Source organism: Entelurus aequoreus, linkage group LG16 (genome assembly GCF_033978785.1).
Source record: "Entelurus aequoreus isolate RoL-2023_Sb linkage group LG16, RoL_Eaeq_v1.1, whole genome shotgun sequence".
NCBI lineage: Eukaryota > Metazoa > Chordata > Actinopteri > Syngnathiformes > Syngnathidae > Entelurus > Entelurus aequoreus.
In genome coordinates this window covers 45858600-45883196 of record NC_084746.1, presented here as the reverse complement: position 1 = coordinate 45883196, position 24597 = coordinate 45858600, and the positions used below count along the sequence as shown (strand labels likewise).

At 37.8% G+C, this 24597-nt stretch overlaps 1 pseudogene; it reads right to left on the bottom strand.

The window, feature by feature from the left end:
• LOC133631079 (integrin beta-1-like) overlaps positions 1-24597 on the bottom strand; it is a 63363-nt pseudogene that overhangs the window by 17299 nt on the left and 21467 nt on the right.

Sequence of the window (24597 nt, the reverse complement as noted above, 5' to 3'; positions counted from 1 at the left end):
ACGCACTTGGCGCGATGATGTCACGTTATGGATGGGAAAATCCATTTTTAGACCATATGATTTGCCTGAGCGGCTAGGAGACCCCGAGAGTAACAAGCGGTTGCCTTGTTGCCTTCCATTAAGAACAATAAATTAGTTTTTAGTATAAGTTTGCTGGTTTCAAGAAAGCGCATATCATTATGTCAAGATAATGGCACTAGCACTTACTTAATTTAAGAATATTTTTCAACATATTGAGCAAAAAGGTCTCTTTTTTTTCTACAAAGAAAAGTGCACTTTTTATTAGTGAGAATATACTTACCGTATTTTAAGCTATTTTTGGGTTCATTGAGGTTAGCTAATTTTACTTGTTTTGGAAAGTCTTGACAAGACAAATTTTCTTGTTCTATTGGCAGATAATTTTGCTTAGTTCAAATAAAATAACCCTCATTTTGTATTATTTTTTTCTTGTTTTTTGAACACTGACTTTCTTGCAATGTAGAAGATGGTCGCAGAGTTGTCTGCAAAGTGGGCGAGGAGTTAAGATGGCGGCACTCACTTGCATGCGCCGCACTCGAAGGTGCCTTGGCCCTTGTCACACTTCTTGCTGTTGGGCTCGCCCTCAGTGGAGCACTTGCAGTTGCAAATGAAGTTGAGGACCACCTCCACCTCCTCGGTGAAACCAGAGGTTTGATCTTTATGCTCTCGGCCTTGCCGTGTGATGGACACTTCTGGGACTCGATGGAGATCTTAAAGGTGACCTGAGGACGACCGGGACATAATGAGACGTGTTCTACAGTGGACAAGACCTGAAGAGCCAGCGTACGTACTTCATCTCCGATGGAGATGTTGGAGCACTTCCTGCCGTTCTCGCCGGTTCCCTCCACGCCATTCTTACAGATGGACTTGTAGTTGATGGAAACTCCTTCTGGGAGCCTGCTGTTTTCCAGAATGACTTCAGACGACAAGGACTACAAAGGGAATTTAAAAAAGATAAAGTTTCTGTCTGGTGTGATCCGAGAAGAAAGGTATCATGCACTCACGTTGTAGGCGTCGATGATGAGCTTGATCACGTTGCTGGAGTTGGACGACAGCGTGCCGACGGCCGATTTGGGAATGAGATTTTTCAGCTCCTGCACAGGAAATGAGTGTGATAAACTGACACGTGACAAGTTGAACACATTTTTAACACTTCTACACTGCAAAAACTGAAATCTAAGTAAGATTAAATATCTCAAATAAGGGTGAAATTTGCTTATTTTCTGTCTGATAAGATATTTCTTCTTACTAAGCAGATTTTATGTTTGAATGTTTTACTTGTTTTAAGTGTTTTGGTCCTAAATTATCTCAGTAAGATATTACAGCTTGCTGCTGAGATTTTATGACCTATATTGAGTAAAACATGCTTGAAACTAGAATATCAACTGTTGTCATCAACACTCATGAGTATAAAACTACTTTTTCAAAGTAATAATTTCTTATTTCAAGCATGAAAAAAAAAATCATGACTTTGACACAATTGTGTCTCATAATTAAAACAGATGACAGCCAAATGGACTTTGCGGTTTTATTTTCAATGAAACAATAGAACATACGTACTCATATAGTAGTACAGTTGGCACAGTACAGTAAACAGACAGTTAATATTTAAACATTTAACATGTGACATTTCTAACAAATTTGAACAGAAATAGTTCATGCACATTCAGGTAAAGTCTTCAAAATTACAATTAAAAAAAATTTGGCCAAGGGCCGGGCTGTTTATATGCGCACTAATTGACTGAAAGAGCACGCACTTGGCGCGATGATGTCATGTTATCGATGGAAAAAAGCATTTTTAGACCATATGATTTGCCTGAGACCCCGAGAGTAACAAGCGTTTGCCTTGTTGCCTTTCCATTAAGAACAATAAATTCGTTTTTAGTATAAGTTTGCTGGTTTCAAGAAATGTAATGCAGAGCGCATATCATTATGTCAAGATAATGGCACTAGCATTTACTTTATTTAAGAATATTTTTCAACATATTGACCCCAAAAAAGGGACAAGCGGTAGGAAATGGATGGATGATGAGCAAAAAGGTCTCTTTTTTTTTTTCTACCAAGAAAAGTGCACTTGTTATTAGTGAGAATATACTTATTTTTCCTGTTCTATTGGCAGATAATTTTGCTTAGTTCAAGGAAAATACCCCTAATTTTTGTATTTTTTTCCCTTGTTTTTGAACACTGACTTTTTGCAGTGTAGCATCTCAGTGCACACCTTGTAAACCGGCTGGAATTCCTCCGTGACGGCAAAGATGGTCTGGATGTTGTGGTCGCTCAGCTTCTGCACCAAATGGGCGATGGAGGGGTAGTCCTGGCAACCACAAATCATCCAACAAATGAAAATAGCATCTATGTTTGGTTGGACATAAAGGTGGTAGGATCTTACGTAGTAGTGACTCATGGTGTACATGTTGTTCTCCAGGTGACACTTTCCATCATTGGGGAGGACGATGCCGCCCAGCTTTCCATCCCCAGCAAAATGGAACCCAGCGTCGGTAGAAAACACCAGCAACCGGGTGACGTTCCTCCAGCCGATTTGCTCCTGAGAAAGAATTTCTTCATAGTTAATGTTTATGAAGACATTAGGGGCTGGGGTGGGGGTCCTCTCACCTCGCACACGGCCACCTGCATGATGGCGTCAAAGCCTCCCTCAGGAGAGTCCAGGTTTCCTGAGATCTGCTGCTGACTGACGAGCTGGTTGAACTCGTCACCCTTGTTGGTCAGCTTGAGGACGTTCTTGTAGCTGAAAGGGCTGGTACAGTTCTGGTTGCCCGTGCAGGGGTTCTTGAATCTGGCAGGAGTGGTGCTGATGTAAGGCATCACCGTCTTCTCCACGAAGGAGCCGAAGCCTGACGGAGGGAGAAGATGGTTGAACTCGTTTGTCAGTGGTGTTTCCTCATGGACTATGGTAGGAATGAGCGATATGGCCTAAAATCTATATCATGATATATATTGCAGCCTCCTGCTATAATTATATATATATATCACAATGTATTATTTGCTATACATACACAGTTGCAAGAAAAAAGGCTGGAACAAAGGTAGTAGGCCCAAGTTTTCTATCTGTCAGATATCACACAAAGCACTGACCATCCACTCTTCTGAGTACACTGCAAAAACTGAAATCTAAGTAAGATTAAATATCTCAAATAAGGGTGATATTTGCTTATTTTCTGTCTGATAAGATCATTCTTCTCACTAAGCAGATTTTATGTTAGAGTGTTTTACTTGTTTTAAGGGTTTTGGTCCTAAATGATCTCAGTAAGATATTACAGCTTGTTGCTGAGATTTGATGACCTATATTGAGTAAAACATGCTTGAAACTAGAATATCAACTGTTGCAAAGATGTGTCATTAACACTCACAAGTATAAAACTACTTTTTTAAAGTAATAATTTCTTATTTCAAACATGAAAAAAAATCATGATACCAAGCGCATATCATTATGTCAAGATAATGGCACTAGCATTTACTTAATTTTAGAATATTTTTCAACATATTGAGCAAAAAGATCTCTTCTTTTTTTTCTACCAAGAAAAGTGCACTTGTTATTAGTGAGAATATACTTATTTTAAGGTATTTTTGGGTTTCATTGAGGTTAGCTAATTTTACTTGTTTTGGAAAGTCTTGACAAGCCGAATTTTCTTGTTCTACTAGCAGATCATTTTGCTTAGTTCAAATACCCAAAATTATTATTATTTTTTTCTTGTTTTTGAACTCTGACTTTTTGCAGTGTATCACAATCCACAACTTCATGAAGTATGTTGATAAAAACTGTCTTATGTTTCATAAAAAGTAGCACAAAAAGTTATAAAACCAAGAAAAGACTAATTCAAGTCACTTGCCAGTAATTTTGCTGCTGCCAACAAGAACAGGAGGTATAAAAAAATGCACATCAGTTCTATTATTATTTACAGTTGCAAGAAAAAAAATGTGAACACTTTGGGATTACTTGGAATTTTTCCATACATTGGGCATAAAATATGTTCTGCTCTTCATCTAAGTCACAACAATAGAGAAACAATCTGCTCAAACTAATACTGCACAAAAAAAAATGTTCTCATTTTCCATTGAACACAACATGTTTAAAGATGTTCTTATCCTGTCCAAAGATGTTGAGGAACTAAAATCAAGCCTCCAGTTTTCTCAAGCAGACTTGGATAATTGGAAAGCTACCGAGGTGAAAAAAATCAGTTTATTAAAATACTAAACGATGCCAAGAAAAAAATATTACTCTGAAAAGTTAGAAAAATTGTGTAAAAATGTCAAGAAGCATTCCATCGCATCTCAGTTATCCGATGGTGTCAGAAATTTGTCTAATTCTCTTGATATAGCAAATAGGTTTAATGACTTTTTTTTGGTAATGTTGGCCCCTCATTGGCTGGAAACGTTGTATTGTCAGGTAATCCTATTTTGACCAATCAAAATGATGATTATGGTCATCTGGAGGTGTTTGACCCTCCTACTCCAAATGAAATACTTCAAATACTACTGAAAATGAAAGATGTTGCTCCAGGCCATGATGACATTGGTGTCAGTCTTGTAAAACAACTTGCCTCCTCCATGATTAAAACCCCTTACACAAGTTTTCTCTCTGTCAGGTGTCGTACCGAGCGATTTAAAAGTAGCCAAAGTAACACCTTTGTTTATGTCTGGGGATGCTAGTTTATTGAATAACTGTCAGCCTATTTCTGTGTTACCTGTCTTTTCTTAAGTGAAGGAAAAATTTGATTGTACAAGAATTGGAAAACATTTGTCTGATAACTGTATTTTGTGTATTCATCAGTACGGTTTTAGAGAAGAAATGTCTACAGAAATGGCGCTCCTAAAAAAAATAAATGATAAATGGGTTATACTTTTATAGCGCTTTTCTACCTTCAAGGTACTCAAAGCGCTCCTACAATTTGTTGACAAGATTGCAAACAATTTAGATGATAAGAAATATACTCTTGGCATATTTTTATATCTATCCAAGGATTTCGATACTGTCAATTTACAAATATTTCTTAATGGTTTAAAATGAAAAAATTGTCACTTAATATTAAAAAATTTTTTTTTTTAATGATTGTTAGTACGAAAAACAAAAGCTATAATAAAGAAGGGGGGAATTTATTTATTGAGGCATCAAAATTTGCTTGTTAATTATGTCACAAACCAAATTATTAAAGTTAAAGTCCCAACGATAATCACACACACACTAGGTGTGGTGAAATTATTCTCTGCATTTGATCCATCCCCATGTTCACCCCCTGGGAGGTGAGGGGAGCAGTGAGCAGCAGCGGTGGCCATGCTCGGGAATCATTTGGTGATTTAACCCCCACTTCCAACCCTTGATGCCAAGTGCCAAGCAGGGAGGCAATGGGTCCCATTTTTACAGTCTTTGGTAGGACTCGGCCGGGGTTTGAACTAGGGCTGCAACAACTAATCGATTAAATCGATTATAAAAATAGTTGGCGATTAATTTAGTCATCGATTAATTGGAACTATGCTATGCGCATGCGCGGAGGCTTTTTATTTTTATTTTAAATTTTTTATTTTTTAATTATTATTTTTTTAATAAACCTTTATTTATAAACTGGAACATTTACAAACAGCTGAGAAACAATAATAAAAATAAGTACAAAAACAGTAAAAAAAACAGCGCCAGGGCGGCGCTGAGGCTACCTCTCATGAGGTGGAGGTAAGCTAGCCAATAATGTGTCATGTGCAGCTCACGTAACCACGCCGTCTCCTTAGCTGGAAACATTCGAAAAATGGCGCAGGAAAACAGTATGGATAGTTCAGCAGAAAAACATCTTGAGGTTATTGCTTCAATGGAGAAAAGTGTACGACCTAAGTCGTCAAAAGTGTGGGAACACTTTACTTTAAAGACTTCAAAGAAGACCGTTTCCTGCAAAATGGCACGGAAGTACAACATTGCTTCAGGAGCACCTGAACAGGAAACATGTTGGAGCCATGGATGAAGGGAACTCACGGTACGTAACTTTTTAAGTCCATAGTGGCAACAGGCATTCATGAGTTCAGCTTTTTTGTGAGTAACGTTAACGTTATGCCTTTGTTGCAACGCGGGGCTGATAATGTGTCCCCGGCACATTTGGCTCCGTTTTGAGAGAGAAGACGCACGGTTACCAATTTGGAAATAAACGTAACGGACAGAAATATCTCAGGTTGGTTTTATAATGAATCAATGTAGCCGGGCCCGATAAAGCTATATAAATATATTTAGATTTGAGTGACGCTTTAGTATAACTAAACGTTATGAAGGTGCTGGAATATTTCATGCTATTATTCAGAGGCAGCCTAAAATGAATCCTTTATTATTCACAACAGAAACGTGTACAATATCTGATTCAGTTCTGATCTGATGAGTTACATTTCTGTGTTATTATTGGTGGATGCTGCACCCCCAATGTCCACAACATGGTGCCAGTATGCTGGTTGTTTTCAATAAAATACTGGAAAGGATAGAAATGTAGTTTGTCTCTTTTATCCGATTATTAATCGAAGTAATAATCGACAGATTAATCGTTTATCAAATTAATCGTTAGTTGCAGCCCTAGTTTGAACTCACGACCTTCCAGTCTCAGGGCGGACACTAACCACAAGGCCACTGGAGCAGGTCTTTTATTATTATTATTATAGTTATTGTTGATGAAAAATTAACTTTGAAACAACATACTGAACTTGTCTGTAGCAAGATGATGAAATCCATATGATATTTTGAGTAAGGTTTGTTGTTTTAGTGATCGTTCTAGTATGTTGACAACTTCACATTAAACTGTAGTTTAATATTATCGGACATCCCTCGTTTGAATGGCGGCGCCTTGAGATTAGCAGCCTCTCGGCTGCTCTATTTGTTAGTAAAACTACCCTTTTAACCACTCTTTAAACTGAAAAAACAGGATGGAGAAGAACATTAGAGAAATAAACAAAACGCTGGAGAGTTTGGCGAGAGAAGTCCGCGAAATATCGACCAAACAAAACCAACTCGTGGACCTCTTAACCGAGGTGCAGGGGCTCAGGAAAAAGATTGAAGAGAGCTCCCTAACGATAAAAACACTACAAACAAAGGTGGACAGTCTGGAGAAGTTCGAAAAGATAGTCCATGAACAGGAGAAAAGAGTCCAGGACCTGGAGCTTTTTACAAGGAAGGAAGATGTGATAATCAGCGGAATTGATGTGAAACCGAGGTCTTATGCTGCAGCTGCCGCGGCGGGGAACAATGGGGAACCCAGCGAGGAAGAACAGCTATCGCTGGAATCCCAGGTTGCTAACTTCCTGAACAGCATGAACATTAATTTCGACAAGAACAACATCTCAGCTTGTCACCTTCTTCCGAGAAAGGACCGAACGCTCAAACCCGCCATCATCATGAGGTTCGTGAATCGCAAACATAAAACGAACCTGCTAAGGCAGGGAAAGTTGCTCAAAGGAACCAACGTGTACATCAATGAACATCTCACATCAAAGAACGCCGAAATAGCCAAAGAGGCACGCATACTGCGAAAGGACGACAAGATCAAAGCTACGTGGACCAGAGATTGTAAGGTGCTCATTAAGTTGAATGGTGAAGCAGAGAAGGTGATCATGATACGCGAGTTAAAAGACCTCGACCCTTATAAATGACTATGTCTCCGTCTGTCTGGTTTGCCTGGGCTCAGTGGTGTGACTGTGAGCAGAAGAGGGGATTAGCACTGCTACTTTCAATCTCTCCCTTTTTACCATCTCCCAATATTTTGGTGTTTCTAGCATGGATCCTCTCTGAACAAGACGGTAGGCTAACTTTATTTTTTACAAAGCCCCATGGACACGAGCTGCACGAATGCTTTCACACTGGTTCCTCTGTGTCAATAACTTTTTTGAACGTTTTTTTAGTAGGCCTATGCGTTTTTTGCCAAGCTGAGTCACAGATTTTTGTGAACTGTTTTTGGGACACATTTCTCTCCACACCTCACTGGTGCGTGATCTGTCGGCCGTTTAACATACTGAGTCATGCAGGTCCGATGCTCTTTTCTGGACTGGAACATATTTTGTACTGGACGCTGGAACTGTTTTGGACTTGTTATTTTTACTCATTTATGCTGCTATTTTTGCGTTTGTGTGTCTGGAGTGAGTGTGTATATACCGGTATGAATGTGGCTGTGCTGTGTGAGTATGCGTGTGTAATGTGCACCGTGGAGTTATGCTCCTCGTATGGAAATATGAACACTAACGTCAATCTACACAGGAGATGTCATTCGGTGGTCGTGAGGGTGTGGAAGAATCCGATAGGGTATACCGTGGACGGTGCGGGATTGGGGACTTATGGGCATGGACATGGACACTGGATCCAAGTAATCAGGCTAAGGGGGGACCGCAGCCTGGGAAGGTATGAGTGGCACAACTACAGTACATCCATGTTAACCACCATGATGCCATCCTACAACCACAAATACTATGCCTATACTATATCAATCATTATATTTATATACTATACTATGACGTCATGCTATTTCTATATGACAACTATGATCATGTTTAGCTTTGGGAATATAACATCAGCATATTTATTATGTCATGAGTTTAGCATTGGGAATATAACATCAGCATATTTATTATGTCATGAGTTTAGCATTGAGAATATAACATCAGCATATTTATTATGTCATGAGTTTAGCATTGGGAATATAACATCAGCATATGTATTATGTCATGAGTTTAGCATTGGGAATATAACATCAGCATATTTATTATGTCATGAGTTTAGCATTGGGAATATAACATCAGCATATTTATTATGTCATGAGTTTAGCATTGGGAATATAACATCAGCATATTTATTATGTCATGAGTTTAGCATTGGGAATATAACATCAGCCTATTCAGTATGTCATGAGTTTAGCATTGGGAATATAACATCAGCATATTTATTATGTCATGAGTTTAGCATTTGGAATATAACATCAGCATATTTATTATGTCATGAGTTTAGCATTGGGAATACAACATCAGCATATTTATTATGTCATGAGTATATTTATTATATTATGAGCATATCAATTATTCTATTACTGTGCACTGGCAATATAACATCAACCCATAATGGCTGAGACAACTGAAAATCATCCGTCAGGATCTGAATACATAGATTACAAATTGCATGACTTTGAATGTCAAGTTGACCCAGATAAACATCTGTTCAACTCAATTAATTCCTTGTGTGATTACTATACAGAGGAACAGCTTAATGATAGTGTTAGTCTAGACAATAACTTTTCTCTAATACACTTCAACTGTAGAAGCGCATATGCAAATTTTAATAAAATCAAAGAGTATCTGAGTAACTTGAAAAGTAAATTCAAAATAATAGCTCTGACAGAAACATGGATAGATGAGGAGAGAGGTATCGACTTCTCCATCGATAATTATGAGCTGCATCACAGTAATAGAATAAATAAAAGGGGAGGGGGCGTGGCCCTGCTTGTCCACCGTGACTTGAAATGCAAAGCAGTAGAACGTATGACGATGGTTATTGATGATTTGCTTGAATGTATAACTGTGGAGATTGAGATGGAAAGGAAGAGAAATGTCATCGTTACGTGTGTATATAGGGCACCGAGGTCCAGAGTAGATGAATTTAATGATAAACTTGAAGAAATACTGTGCCATCTAAATGAAAAGAAAACATATGTCATGTGTGGGGATCTAAATATTGATTTGCTGAGCGCTCCTAGAAATACATCAACAAGCGAATATCTAGAGATACTGTATAGTAAAGGATTATATCCGTTGATCACCAAACCAAGTCGAATAACAACAACGTGCGCCACACTGATTGATCATATCTTTATAAATGTTGTAGAAAAAAACAAAATCAAGAGTGGATTGGTAGTTAATGATATCAGCGACCATCTACCTGTATTTTTTACTTATGAGTGCCAAATCAATGAGGGGGACTGTCAAGTCAACAGGGAGAGAGAAGAAACAGCCCACAAATATGTAAGGAAAAGATTAAGAACCGAAGCGACAATTGACATGTTTAGAAGCGACCTTCTTGAAAGGGATTGGATGGAGGTATATGTAGGAGAGGTAAATGATGCATATGAAGCTTTTTTAAATATATATTTATCACTGTATGAAAAACATTGCCCAAATATGCTATATAAACAAAAGGACAATTACAGTGAAACTCCTTGGATCACAAGGGGACTACAGAATGCATGTAAAAAGAAAAATAGACTTTACAAGGTATTTTTAAAATCTAGGACAAATGCAGCAGAAATTAAATATAAGGTTTATAAAAACAGGTTGACAACAATAATGAGACAAGCCAAAAAAGACTATTATAGTAACTTGTTAGAAAAAAATGAAGCCAATATCAAAGGAACATGGAACATATTGAAAAAGGTGATGGGAAGCACACCGGGACCTATCAGCCCGCCAAACCACTTTGTAAAAGAAGAAAAGATAATAAAAAATATGGACGAAGTGGCAAATGAGTTTAACTCATTTTTTGTAAACGTAGGTCCAAAACTAGCAGAAAATATAGAAAAACATGATGATGGGTCATTTCAGAATGGGTTGGGAGGTGGAGGCAGAGTACTTAAGTCAATGTTTTTGGGAGAAGTCAGTGAAAATGAAATTATAACAATTGTAAATAAATTAAAGAACAAAACATCAACAGACGATGATGGGTTAGATATGATAATTGTAAAAAAGACAATTGACTGCATCATTGAGCCTCTCTGCTATATCTTCAATCTCTCTTTCAATACAGGGACCTTCCCAGATAGAATGAAGGTAGCAAAGGTTATTCCACTCTTTAAAGATGGGGATAAGCACATGTTTACTAATTACAGACCGGTATCACTTCTGTCCCAATTCTCTAAGGTGCTTGAAAAAATATTTGTACAAAAATTAGACCATTTTATTGAAAAAAACAAGTTGTTGAGCGAGAGCCAGTATGGATTTCGTTCAAACAGATCTACTGCCTCTGCTGTGATGAACATAATTGAGGACATAACAACAGCCACCGATAGTAAGAAATACACAGTAGGGGTGTTTATAGACCTTAAGAAAGCGTTTGACACAATCGATCACTCTATCCTTTTATCCAAATTACATTCATACGGTGTGAGAGGAATAGTTTTAGATTGGTTAAATAGCTACTTGAATAACAGACAACAATATGTACAATATGCTGCTAATACATCTGAAAATATGAGTATTAAGTGTGGAATTCCACAAGGGTCTGTTCTGGGACCGAAACTATTTATTTTATACATAAATGATATCTGTGATGTGTCAAAATTACTCAATTTTGTATTATTTGCTGACGATACCAACTTTTACAGCTCTGGACATGACTTAAATGAATTACTAAAGAGTATGGAACAGGAAATGGTCAAACTCAAAAAATGGTTTGACGTTAACAAATTATCATTGAATTTGAAAAAAACTAAGTTCATGATTTTTAGTAAGAGAAAAAAGCCTGAAAATATTGTACTGTCAATAGCTGGAACAAGCATTGAAAAAGTCTCTGAGATTAGATTTTTGGGAGTGATTTTAGATGATAATATTAGTTGGAAATCGCATATCTCACATGTTAGAAAAAAGATGGCTAAAAGTATATTTATATTAAATAAGGTAAAAGATGTATTAGATTATAAAGCAATGCGTACACTGTATTGTGCACTTGTACTGCCTTATATCAATTATTGTGTGGAAATATGGGGTAGTACATATAAGAGTAACACAAAGCCACTGTACCTCCTTCAGAAGAGAGCGATCAGAATCATACACAAAACAGGTTATAGAGAGCACACAAATGGATTATTTATTAGCTCAGGACTTTACAAATTTTATGAACTAGTTGAGCAGCAGACATTATTGGTTATGTTCAGGGCTAGTAGTCAAGAGCTACCAACAAATCTACAAAAAAATTTCACTTTAATAGAAAAAGAAGGAAGAAGGAAAGGGCACTTTAAGCATCAGCTTGCACGAACAACATCAAAACAAATGTGTACATCAGTGGTGGGAGTAAAACTCTGGAACTCTCTCCATAATGAAATAAAGCAATGTAAAAACACATTTCAATTAAAAAAAGTCTTTAAAAACAGAACTATGATGTTATATGAGCACTGACAAAAGGGACGCAAAGGGAAAAATAAGGGGAAAAAAATAAAAATAAAAAATAAAAATAATAATAAACACACAAAAAAAACAACGCTTACATTATCCTACATGACTGTAGGTATTGTATAGTCTAGCTTTCCTTTCATTTTTTTTTTTTTTTTTTTTTTCCTTTATCGACATGCACTAGGGATCCTTGGTTGAATGATCACATTGTTCTTAGCTTTGTTTGGTTTGAATGATACCTTGTTATGATAGCCTTGTTCTATTCAGTTTTGTTTGGTTTGAATGATTTCCTTATTCTTTTTCAGTTTGTTTGGTTTGGATGATTGCCTTGTTCTTTTTCAGTTTGTTTGGTTTGAGTGATTGCCTTATTTTTTCAGTTTTTGTTTTGTTTATTTATTTTTTGTTCAACTTATCTTGCTTGTTTATTCTTTTCATTGATTGTTTGTTCTATTAATTTCTATGAGTGTGTGCACTGGGTAGGGGTACAAACTTGTAGTTTTTAGGCAACAATAACTTTTCTAGTCAACTGGGTCATACATGTCCTGTAGCCTTTTTTACTACTCTAGAGTCTACGCCCCTGGTGGGTGGGTGCGTGTGGGTGTGGGTGCCTGTGTGTGCATATGTGATATATTGTTTTGTATTGATTTGTTGCATTGGATGTTCTAATGCACTACCGGCAAAGAAATACCAAGAAAATGTTTCTTTTGTGCGAAGGGGCAGGAAATATAAGATTTTCTTCATCCTGTTCCTTTTCGACATGGCTGTGTATTGAATGCAGTAAGGTATGTGAGATTGTTGAAATGTTGTTGAAATGTACACATCCAAGTACGAAATAAATAAATAATTGAATTGAATTGAATTGAATATAACATAACATGTAATGTATTGCAATAGTATTTGGGGTGATACTTGTCTGTCATACGTTTATAATATCTTACTAATCCAAAATTTTTTTTTTTTAAATAGACTGTATTCATCTACTACTCCTTTCAAAAAAAGACAGTATTTTGACAATATTAATTGTGAACATATATTGTACATCTATTTTTATGTACAAGTATGTATATTTGTTTGTTGATTTACTAATAGTTTTCCATATTTTTTTTACATTTTCTTCTGAAATACATACATAACAAGACACTGTCATTACTTTTAAGTAGAATGACAACTAAGAAATGCACGCTTAAATACTGAGGACCCTTTCTTTAGAATAAACTGCCACCATCTCTTAAATTTACAACTACCCTTTACTCTATTCTTGTTTTCGCTTTCTCTGTGAGTGCAAATACTACATTAATAAACTACTTCAAAACAGGTTACAAAGGTTCCTAATTTAGCTGCTGATGTATGCAGTAACATACTGTGTCATTTCTGATTGTATTAATTTTAGGGCTGTCAAACGATTAAAATACCCAATCGCGATTAATCGCATTGTTATCAGAAAATTTATCGCGATAATCGCAGATAGATATAATGTTTCATTATTAATAAATGTACCCTAAACTGACAATTTTCAAGTTTTTAATACCAAGACTGGACAATTAGTTTTAATGAAATGTCATTTAAACACTGTGTTTTTTTTAACTGTTTAACACAAAAACAACATAACTACGCTTTTAATGACAATTAAAAAACAACAACCTGCAGTGTCTTGTCAGATTTTGTATTTTGTAGAAATACAGAATTATATTCCTGCTGTAGAAGCACTTGCATTTAGAGGAGGAGCTACACCATGTTTAGATACCAGTTTCACACATTATTAACACAAAATGTGGATTGTTACAATCATGCTTTTATTGTCAAAGATGTTTGGTAAGCTGAATTAATGCTTCTGATATTCTGTACATTACATTACATGTTGTATAAGTTAATAGCAGTCATATTGTTTTTACATCTATTTATTAAAAAGTATAATATTCAGCCTGCTAAACATTGTGTAATTGAGAACTCAACCATAACATGTTATAAAAGAATATACACAGTATTTCCGCCTGCCACAAAAATTCAAAGACAAACAAAACTCAACATCTTTGACAAAGCATAATTATAATGTAAGCCATTTTTATTTTGTGAGTGTACTTACACCAGATGTAAAGCCTAGCGCTTTAATTTTGAAGCCAGAAGTGTGTGATTAGTTTGAGAAGGTGGCTTGACATGTTTCGACGGACCTGACTGCAATAAAAAGGTCCCTCTCCACTTCTTGCCTTCTTTCACTTCTGTTGAGATTTTATGCCATCTTACTAAAGCAGTCACAGTAACCATCTACATTTTATGTTATCAATTCACCTTAACTGTAATCCAAACACGGAAGTAAAGCTCCACCCACCTCTTTGAACAAAGCGTGCATCAGACATTTGCCGCAGTGAAGACGGCTTGCAAATAAAAATAGTCCTTTCTTGACGGGAGAACAACTTGCTATGGTTTTGGTTCTGATATTTGCATAATGTACCCTTTTTTTGGGCATTTCTGCTCGCTATGTTCCTGCTTGTGGCTCATCAGTAATGAGTGAAGACCGCCACGGTTTACTACGCTACGGAACGGCCACAGGGTCAGAAAGGACGTGTGTGCGTTACTCGCCAGTTCAAAAAAACTGTTGCTGTTAAAAGAACTTATAGTTAACGTGATAATAATATGTTAACTTTGACAGCCCTAATTATTTTAACAAAACTATTACTCATCTACTTGATAATTTAACGTTACAATCTGGTTACTTTCTGTTGCAACATGTTTCTATCTACACTTCTGTAATGTAATGTAAATGTAATGAGCATTTATAATTCTGTTTGATATTTTACATTAGTTTAGGGCAATACCACAAATTTGGGTATCGATCCAATCAAGTAGTTACAGGGGCAGTATCGGTCATAAAAATGTTGATACTGATACTAAATTTTCAAGATCATTAAATGATTACATTTTTTATCACAATTATAATCAGATAAAAACACAGGATGGCTGTGTAACAATATCAAATATTTTAACTAATTATTTTCTACTATTTGCTCTGATATAAATCCTCTAGTTTCTGCCCTGAAAGTCTTCCTGTGTCCAGGAACTTATTTCCTGAGTTGGTAAACAATAAAAAAACGACAAAAATACACAATATTGATCTAATCACTGTGGTATTGACCATACTATATTATACGTTGTACGATTACAGTCAATATTTGCATCGATCCGACCACCTTTGTTTACATTCAAGAGCGCGAGCTTGCGTCAGCATATCCTCCTGCAGTGTTTAGAGTAGCATGTTTAACTACGGTATTCTCTGTCCTCTAGTGATAATGCTACTTGTAAGAAACTTTGTTTACTCCCCAGGGTCGTCAAATCGGCCCAAAAAATCATCGGGTGCCCCCTACCCTCCCTGGAAGAACTGTACAACTCCCGCTGCCTGAAGAAGGCAGCCAACATACTCAAGGACCCATCCCACCCCGGCAACAGCCACTTCGATCGGCTGCCTTCCGGCAGACGTTTCAGACCCATGCGAACCCGCACAAATAGACTCAAGAACAGTTTCTACCCCCGGGCCATAACTGCACTAAACGCAGCTGGAATGTAGAAAATAAAAAATAAAAAATAAAAAATAATAATGAAAATAAAAAAAACTCATGCCACCGGCCAATCACGATCCGGGACTGTGCAATCAGCGATTACACGCCAACTGGACAATATTTATCATATTTATTTACATATTTTAATCCAAAATAAAATGCCTGCACAGCATAGGACAGGGGTGGGCAATTAATTTTTACCGGGGGCCGCATGAGCAACCCGAGCACTGCTGGAGGGCCACACCGACAATATTTCAATTAAATTTTGCACAAATTATTTTTGATATACCGTAAGATAGATAATAATAATATTTTCATTTAACCTAACTTATCTTTATACAAAAGCAGATGGCTTTTGATGGTTTTATTTTTAACACTTTCTTACACAACACTTCCTGATGTATATTACAATACAAAAATTTCAATTTCTGTCACTTCATCCTGCATCCTCTTTGTTGTGAACGTAGCACGCCTGTAAGGTGATTGGCGAAGAAGGAAGAAGCGTTGCTGTTGCGGAAATGAGGAGTGAGGATTGGTTTTCCTTTTGGAAAGAACGAGATAAGTTGAGCTGTGTTAGTATAGCATGCTCAATAAAAGTTTAAAAAGAGCGTCAGACTTGGTGTGCACTTCTTCTGGACGCTACAATTGATGTCACAAGTGGGATGAAATGCCTCCCAGTTCGCCTTGCCATCAAACCTGGGAGTCGTCATTGAGGGCGGAATTCCCCCCGTGGCAAGCAGCGTGGCTGCACCTGTAAACGCTGTCTCTCTCTCTCTCTGTGTCTCTCTCTCTCTCTCTTTGCGGCGAGCTCCTCACGTGGCACGTACCTCCCGATGACGTAGCACACAAGCAGCGCAGTATGCGCAAAGTTTTACTTCTGCCACCAATTGTAGCGTACAGAAGAAGTGCACACCAAGTCTGACGCAATTTTTAAACTTTTATTGAGCAAGCTATACTAACACAGCTCAACTTATCTCGTTCCTTCCACACGCACGTCTCCTCACTTCTCATTTACGCAACTCAAGAAGACAACATCTACTTCAGCAGGTCGTTACACTATATTCTTTAAACACAGCAACGTGTGTACCACAAATAAGCACACAGCTTTACCTTTACTTGGCAGTCCATGTCTTTTTAAAACACGCCATTCGTCATCAACTTTTCTCTTTTTAGCGTCTCGGGGATAACCGGGCATCACTTGTCGCTGTGCGCCTTCCCTCACAGGACATACGCACATATAACACTTTTCAAAATAAAAGCAGCACAGTTGTTTTGCACGCACGACAAAGATGTTTTTTTTAATTGATTTTGTATTTGTGATTGCCGCTGCGCGCACGAGCATACGTCCACACGGAAGTAATACAAATAACGCTTTTCAAAACAAAAGCAGCACCGTTGTATTGCACACTCGAAATAGATACTTTTTAAAATTTATTTTGTAATTTATAATTGGCCTCACGCGGGCCGGACAGGGACGTACAAAGGGCCGGATGCGGCCCGTGGGCCGCAGAATGCCCAGGTCTGGCATAGGAGGTAGGAAATGCTGACCCCCACCCCCTCAGCACACTGGGAACCAGCATTACTCCTCTCTAGTCAGTTCACTAGTCACTTTATACTTTTTACTGTCTCGTTTTTTTACATTGCCTCTTAGAGTGGTCTTAGGCCATATTGCATATTGTGTATATTGTGTTGTTTTTGTATATTGTGTGGTTTCTTCTTTTTTTTTTAAAATGCAAAGCACCTTAGGGAAGCAACCTAAATTTCGTTGGACCTGTACCTGTACATGCACAATGACAGTAAAGATAATTCATTCATTCATTCATTCATTCATCATAGAGGCGAGGATTGCTAATTTGGAAGTGGCTTTGCACTGTGGAGGGACGTTGGTCGCTACTTTGTGTCATCAACATGCATTATCACGATATAACAATAGTATTAACACCTCTATCGTCGGCCAAATTTATATAATTTATATCGTAAATCTTCTATATAGCGCAACCCACACTGCCATGAAGGCTTTTCCTCACCAATTCGGAAGTCAGAGGTGATGGTCTGCATTTCCTTCATCAGGTCTGTTCCAAGGTTCTTGACGTTGTCCAGATCATCCTTCATGGAGAAGGACAGGTCCATGAGGTAGTACAGGTCGATAGGGTAGTCTTCAGCTCGCTTGAATTTCAGATCAAAAGTTTGAGGCTGTCCTGAAGAACCAAAACACACATTCATGATCAAATTCCCTTTGTTTTACATTCATGTCAAGATCAAACCACTGACCGGATCTGAGCGTCAGAGTGAGTTTCTGAGGCTGAATCTGCGTGATCTGCTCAGGCTTGGGCTTATCTGTCTGATCCTTGTTGCGGTTGGTGACAGGTATGTCCTTGTTGATGGTAATGCTCCCGCGTGGGTTCTCAATCTTTGTCACGTCGCACTTCCTGGCTTTCAGGGACTCAATGTCGTCACAGCGGGTAGACTTTGACTCGCCCGTCAAGAGGAAGCCCTGAGAAGGAACCATTCCGTTTTAGTGAGGTTAAAGATAGAAATGGAAATGTGTACTTATTTCTAGAAGATTCTTAGAACAGTCAACAATTAGCTTTGGAGGAATAAGATTCGACTATCAATGAACATTGAACCCCCCTCCTCCTTAGGTAGCCTAGTTTCAGCCATGGCATAGTTTTTTAGTATTTACTAATGATTGTTTTTATTCTTAAAGCACAGACCAAGAGTGGCAACCATAATTCATCAAGCATTTAATATAATGGCTTATATTTAAGGGATGTGACACATCTTACTGGAAGGCAACATAACCATGCAATGTCTGCCAGCCAATCAGCAGACAAAAAAGTAATAATGAAAAAAATAATTTTATGCCCCTTGGTAAAGGTTCTATTTTTGTATTTGCAAGCACACCAGCAGCAGGTGAGTTGGACTTGGATTAAATCAGCAGCATGTGAGCTGGACTTGGATTAAATATTGAAGCCAGTGAAGCGTAAACATTTGCTATCAAGGCAAAGGAATTTGCAGAAAGTGGCAAGCAGCAACATGCTAACTTGCACAATGACCGAGCACAGGAGAACATGCATGTTGCAAATGAAAGTGTATACCAGTAGTTTGAAATCAGACTAGAACCTGCAGCAGCACTGAGCGCCTGATGGAACACACGCTAATGAAATGAGGACATAACTAGGAAATTAGAAGCAGACACAAACTGAACCTGGCTGAGTCCAGATACACATGAGGACATCAAGCAAAACTGAAGCCATGACCTGATTCTTTCACACCCACATCAACTGACCTCATCCGCACACCATCCGCATGACTCGGGCAATTGGATGCAATCCCCACACGACTGAGCGTTAGCCTTGATGCACGAGCTTCCCTCTGAAAGACAAAAGGAAAAAAAAAATCAGAAACTTATTTAACGTAAATGTCAGAAACAAGAGTTCCAGTAAATTTCTTTGATTCAAACCAGCTGCTAAATAGCACTTCAGAAGACCGGCGTCACACTGAGAACTCATGACTTCACCTTGTTAAAATAAAAGTATGGACCAACCATTCCCACTCAGACGTACTCTACTGTCATGTACAGCTTTAAAAATACACACATACAGGACAGATGTTTTTACAAATAATCCTAACATTGATTCAAAAATATGAGAGATTAATTGATTGTGATAATTAATATAATATTTTTTTTAATCTGACCGAATAAAAGCCAGATAAAAATTCTTAATTTCAGGTATTTCCGTTTCAATTAGTTTCATTATTATAAAGATAAACATATATAAACAGAAATCATAATCTGTCAGCTGCAGAGCAGGCGACTGACTACAAGCTCCCTCCACCCACAACGATCCTGAGCTAATTCAGACAGCTTCTCTGGGCTCATCATGTCTTTGTCTCCCAAAAGGTGTTGGATGTATCTGAGCAACAGGGTTTGCTGCCTGCCTGGTGTCCTCTTCCCATGAGAGGGAGCATGCAGAACATACTCCTTGCATGGCTCATCATTAGGCACATGGCCCAAAACCTCAGCTGGCAGGTCCTGACATTCTTCACTAGCGGGGCGGTCTGACTTAGATCATAGACATTAATTCTCTCGATGTTGAGTATAATTCTGTGACACAAGGTACCAAGGGCATTGGTCTCACTTTCCATTGCTTTAGACAGGACCCACGATTCACAGCCGTAAAAAAGGACAGTGACACAGGTAGTATTAAATAGCTTGACCTGGGTGGATAAACAGAAAAAGCGGCTTATAAAAGTTAATTGTTATGAAAATAAAACATCTGGTCCATATAAAGTGCAGAAGTTAAATGACGTTGGTATTAGGGTTAAGATGGAGTCTTTCCCAGCTGACTCAAGGCGAGGGGTGGGGTACACCCCAGGCCCGGACTGGTTGTCAGCTAATTGCAGGGATTCAATTTACATTCTCTAATTAACCTAAGATATTTTTGGAAAGTGGGAGGAAGCCAGAGTACCTAAGCACACACGGGGAGAACAGGCAAACATGCTAAAGACTAGGCCACCGTGTTAGTAGCATGCATGTATTTAGCTCCCTCAAAATGTCTGCAATTAATTCATCACAATTAACGCCATCATTTGACACCCCTCATTACAAACACTTTTTTTTCTAAGCATTTTGAATCAAAATCTTTCGGAAAACTCCGTTCTCCTCATTCTTGATTGTGGAAATGCAAGTTATAAAAAAGACCTTTCAGGATTACGATAGTTCTTTTATAAGGTCATAGCACCACCTGTTTGCATACTCTTGACAATTGCTAGGGTGTTGCATCTTACCTTGTTGGGCTCCGCTGCCACCGAGTAGCGCTAACAACGACGCTAGCCCAATTAACCGCAGATCCATCTGAAAACAAACATATTAGTGGGGTAAATCAAACAACGTTTAAACAAGTATGTGCTAAATATTGTCACGTATCAATAACATATCCTGCTCTTCTTTGTCCTTATGGAGTAAGTGATGCTAAGTCTTATATCTCACTTTACAGTGTTCTCTATTAGCAGGGGAGGAATAAGGATGCAGAAAGCCCCAGCTGGGTGATCAGCGCCAACAATACTTCGGGAGGATGGTTTGCTCCTCCATCCTTGCAGTAGCGAACACTACAGGCAGGAAAATTATCACAATGATGAGTGTGTGCCCTTATATGGTCAGAACCTCTGTTCCAGTGACTTCCTAACTAGTCTCTAACAAAACTCCCCACCGCGTCCACAGAGCAGCGCTATGTTAACCGCTGTGAACTAAAATAGGAAACAGAGTGCTGTGGAAAGTCCTGCGAGATGTTAAATTCACACCTCATGTATACACACAGCCCCTGTTGGCAGTATGCGGCTGTAAACAACCACCTTCTGTGACATGACAAGCTTTACTGAGTCTGTCGAATAAGATTATTCTAAACATCACTGAGGAGACTAATAAATACAGTCATGACTCTTTTACCATGAGAATGGCAAATCATTTAAGATTGATGGTTTCATTGTTCTATGGCCATATCAACCACATGAAAACGGATATTTTAAAAACGGCATGTGTTTCTATGCGTTTTGGCCTCAGGTATTTGTCTTTAAAAACGGAACTTTTGAAAACTCTGGCCAGAGATTTTCTAAACCAGATTCTAAAAACTCTGGCTTTACAGTTTTGGGTGTGCGTGCACCTTATAAACACACACGAGCAATTAAAAAAACATTCATGTAGTTTCCTAAAATACAAATCTGATATATTGGTGGACTACATTTGTGTGAATGAGGATTTATAGGACACCAGACTGTGGAAAATGTGCCTTTTAAAAAAACATCCGCATTCATGCGGGCACGGCCCACAGCATAACACAGTAGTTCTCAAAACTTTGCTCTCTAAGTACCACCATAATGGCAAACAGTAAAATAGAGTAGGGTAGTAGGCCTGAGTATTCATTAATAAGAAGGCAGAGGTTTTTATTTAAACAAGTATATTTAATATTTCGGCCACTGTAACATCACACACAGTTTGAACAGTAACATATTGGCTCAATATGAGAAATTATTACATCACACCGATCCAATAACATTAAAAGTAGCTCCGACAATTAAAACAATTTTCCAATGAGGCGAGATTACCTGTACTGTGCTGTTGCTGGGCTAGGGTGAGTACCGTATTTTTCGGACTATAAGTCGCAGTTTTTTTCATAGTTTGGCCGGGGGTGCGATTTGTACTCAGGAGCGACTTATGTGTGAAATTATTAACACATTACCGTAAAATATCAAATAATAATATTTAGCTCATTCACGTAAGAGACTAGACGTATAAGATTTTATCGGATTTAGCGATTAGGAGTGACAGATTGTTTGGTAAACGTATAGCATGTTCTATATGTTATAGTTATTTGAATGACTCTTACCATAATATGTTACGTTAACATACCAGGCACGTTCTCAGTTGGTTATTTATGAGTCATATAACGTACACTTATTCAGCCTGTTGTTCACTATTCTTTATTTATTTTAAATTGCCTTTCAAATGTCTATTCCTGGTGTTGGGTTTCATCAAATAAATTTCCCCCAAAAATGCGACTTATACTCCAGTGCGACTTATATATGTTTTTTTCCTTCTTCATTATGCATTTTCGGCCGGTGCGACTTATACTCCAGAGCGACTTATACTCCGAAAAATACGGTAGGTAATCAAGCGCTTTTCTTTTTCCTACTTGCAATGCTATGTAATAGTACCCTTAGCTCAGTGTAAACAACATAACTTAGATTGTGTAGGACTTTTAGACGAACATTTTGCGACTGCTATTTGCACCGAATGTTCTGCAACTGTGGAGGGTAAAAAAAACATTGCGCTCCTACACATAAAACCTTGTTAGCTACCTGAAACACCGGCATTGCTAAGACAATGTTTTATGAAGGTGTTATTAAGAAGACTGCTGCTAAAGAAGCTGCCCTAAAGACAACCGCAAAGAAAGGCTAGTTCTTATCGCTGCGGTCTTTGAAAAATGCATAAAGTTTGCCCTATGTTGAAGAAATACTGGCTTTTGCCACGACAAATCTACAGGTACACTTTGTCAAATACACTTTTGTTTGAGTCCTTCTTACATTCAGGTGTGCACAAAGTAAGTAAAAACGAAAGAAAAAAAACACTAGATATAAAAGAGTTATCAATTATCAGTATAGGTCTCAAAAAGAAGGACGTTATCTGTGTCTGCTTGAAAAATAAATACCGTACATCCCTACTTCTTTTTACATGAAAATTAAAAATTAGGGATGTGCCGGTTAATCGGACACTGGTCAGTATCGGCCGACTTTTGGTAAAAAGTAAGTGATCACCATTGCAATTATTGCCTTTTAATGCCGATCACAACCGCCAATCCCTTCTGGCTGACAATTATTTATTTTTAGTGCCCAAGTTGACAAGCGGCCTGCAGCTAATTATGTGTCTCTATACACAGTGTGGAGGCGCTCCACTGAAGTAATAATAATCACCTCCATTATGGCAAAAAAGCTGCAAATCATTGATATCTTAAGTATCATTATCAAGGAGCATTATCACTTGAGGACAATACTAAACATGTTACACATCGGGAGAAAGTATGTTAAAAGATAAGCTAACCCCTTATCTAGCTTTAAACAACACATGCTTAGTAAACTTTAAGAAGTGTAAATGGAAGCAAGTTGGAGTAGAAAGTAAGCAGCTATCAACAGGAAATTAACAAGTAGAATAATACAAATTTAGAAAAGAGGACAATATAACAACTGTTTGTGTGTCAGTACAGACACATAAGATGAAAGGAAATTGATCCATTAATTGGTGGTGTCATTACCAGGGGAAGTTATCAGTATATGATTGATACTAGAGTAAATAGATCAATATTTTTATATTTTATCTTGTTGTTGTCGCTTTTGTTGACGTTTACAAATTTAGGTAATAATTCCCTTGACAAAGGAGGTCTTTGAGGTCAAATACCAAACAATTTTAATGAGTGATAAATAGTAGTTTTGGATATTGTTTAGCTATTGAGTACTATTGCCTTTGTTTTGCTCAAATAATTGCATATTATAAAAGAGAATAACAATAGCACTCACCTTACATAAATTTTAAAATGTTGACTAATTATGATCGGTTTTGGTATTGGCCGATTTCAATCATGAATGATATTGGAATCTGCAAAATAAAACCCTAATCAGAACGTCCCTATTAAGAATTCTAAAATGTGATTTTAATATGATGCCTGTAAACTTAAAGCCTTTATATCGGTGATAGTTTGACCCTGAAACAGATTATTGCTAGTTACATTGTGTCCTTTGAGGAAACTTGTTTCAACCAGCACCAGGATTAATTTGCATCTTAGAAGTATCTCATTTCACGTGGACATTTGGTAGCATTTTTTGATAATGCCAAACAACAATTTTAGATCTCGATGACGTCCGTTAACTATTTGAATGCTGGATGGTAGTTGATTCCCCATATTGAAGCCTTGGTCTGCACTCTATGGGTTCTTGTCATGTTGATTTACTGGCTTGGCCGTTTAAAGTAAACCAATCCGGTGGGACATAACTAGTCGTAAGACAAACGGGACATTCAGCACTTAATGAACAGCAAACAAACAGCAATTTCCTACACGGTCAAGCTCCTCCCCAGACATTCCTGAGGATCAGCATGGTGGCACTCTTCTTCTTGCACACTACAATCAGTCGACAGCAGACACATGTCATGACAAACAACGGTTAGCCCCTCGCAGTCTTTTTCTACAACATGTCACGCTAACCAGGTCTCGGCGGGAAAGAGAGGTGGGATTAAGACGGAGCGTTTGATTTGACTTTTGGAGGTGGTCATTAGAAGTCTTGTATGTGTCTTTATACGGTCAGAGCTGATGACAACAAAGCTACGATGTAGGCTACGATGTCGGGATGTCTTTTTTTA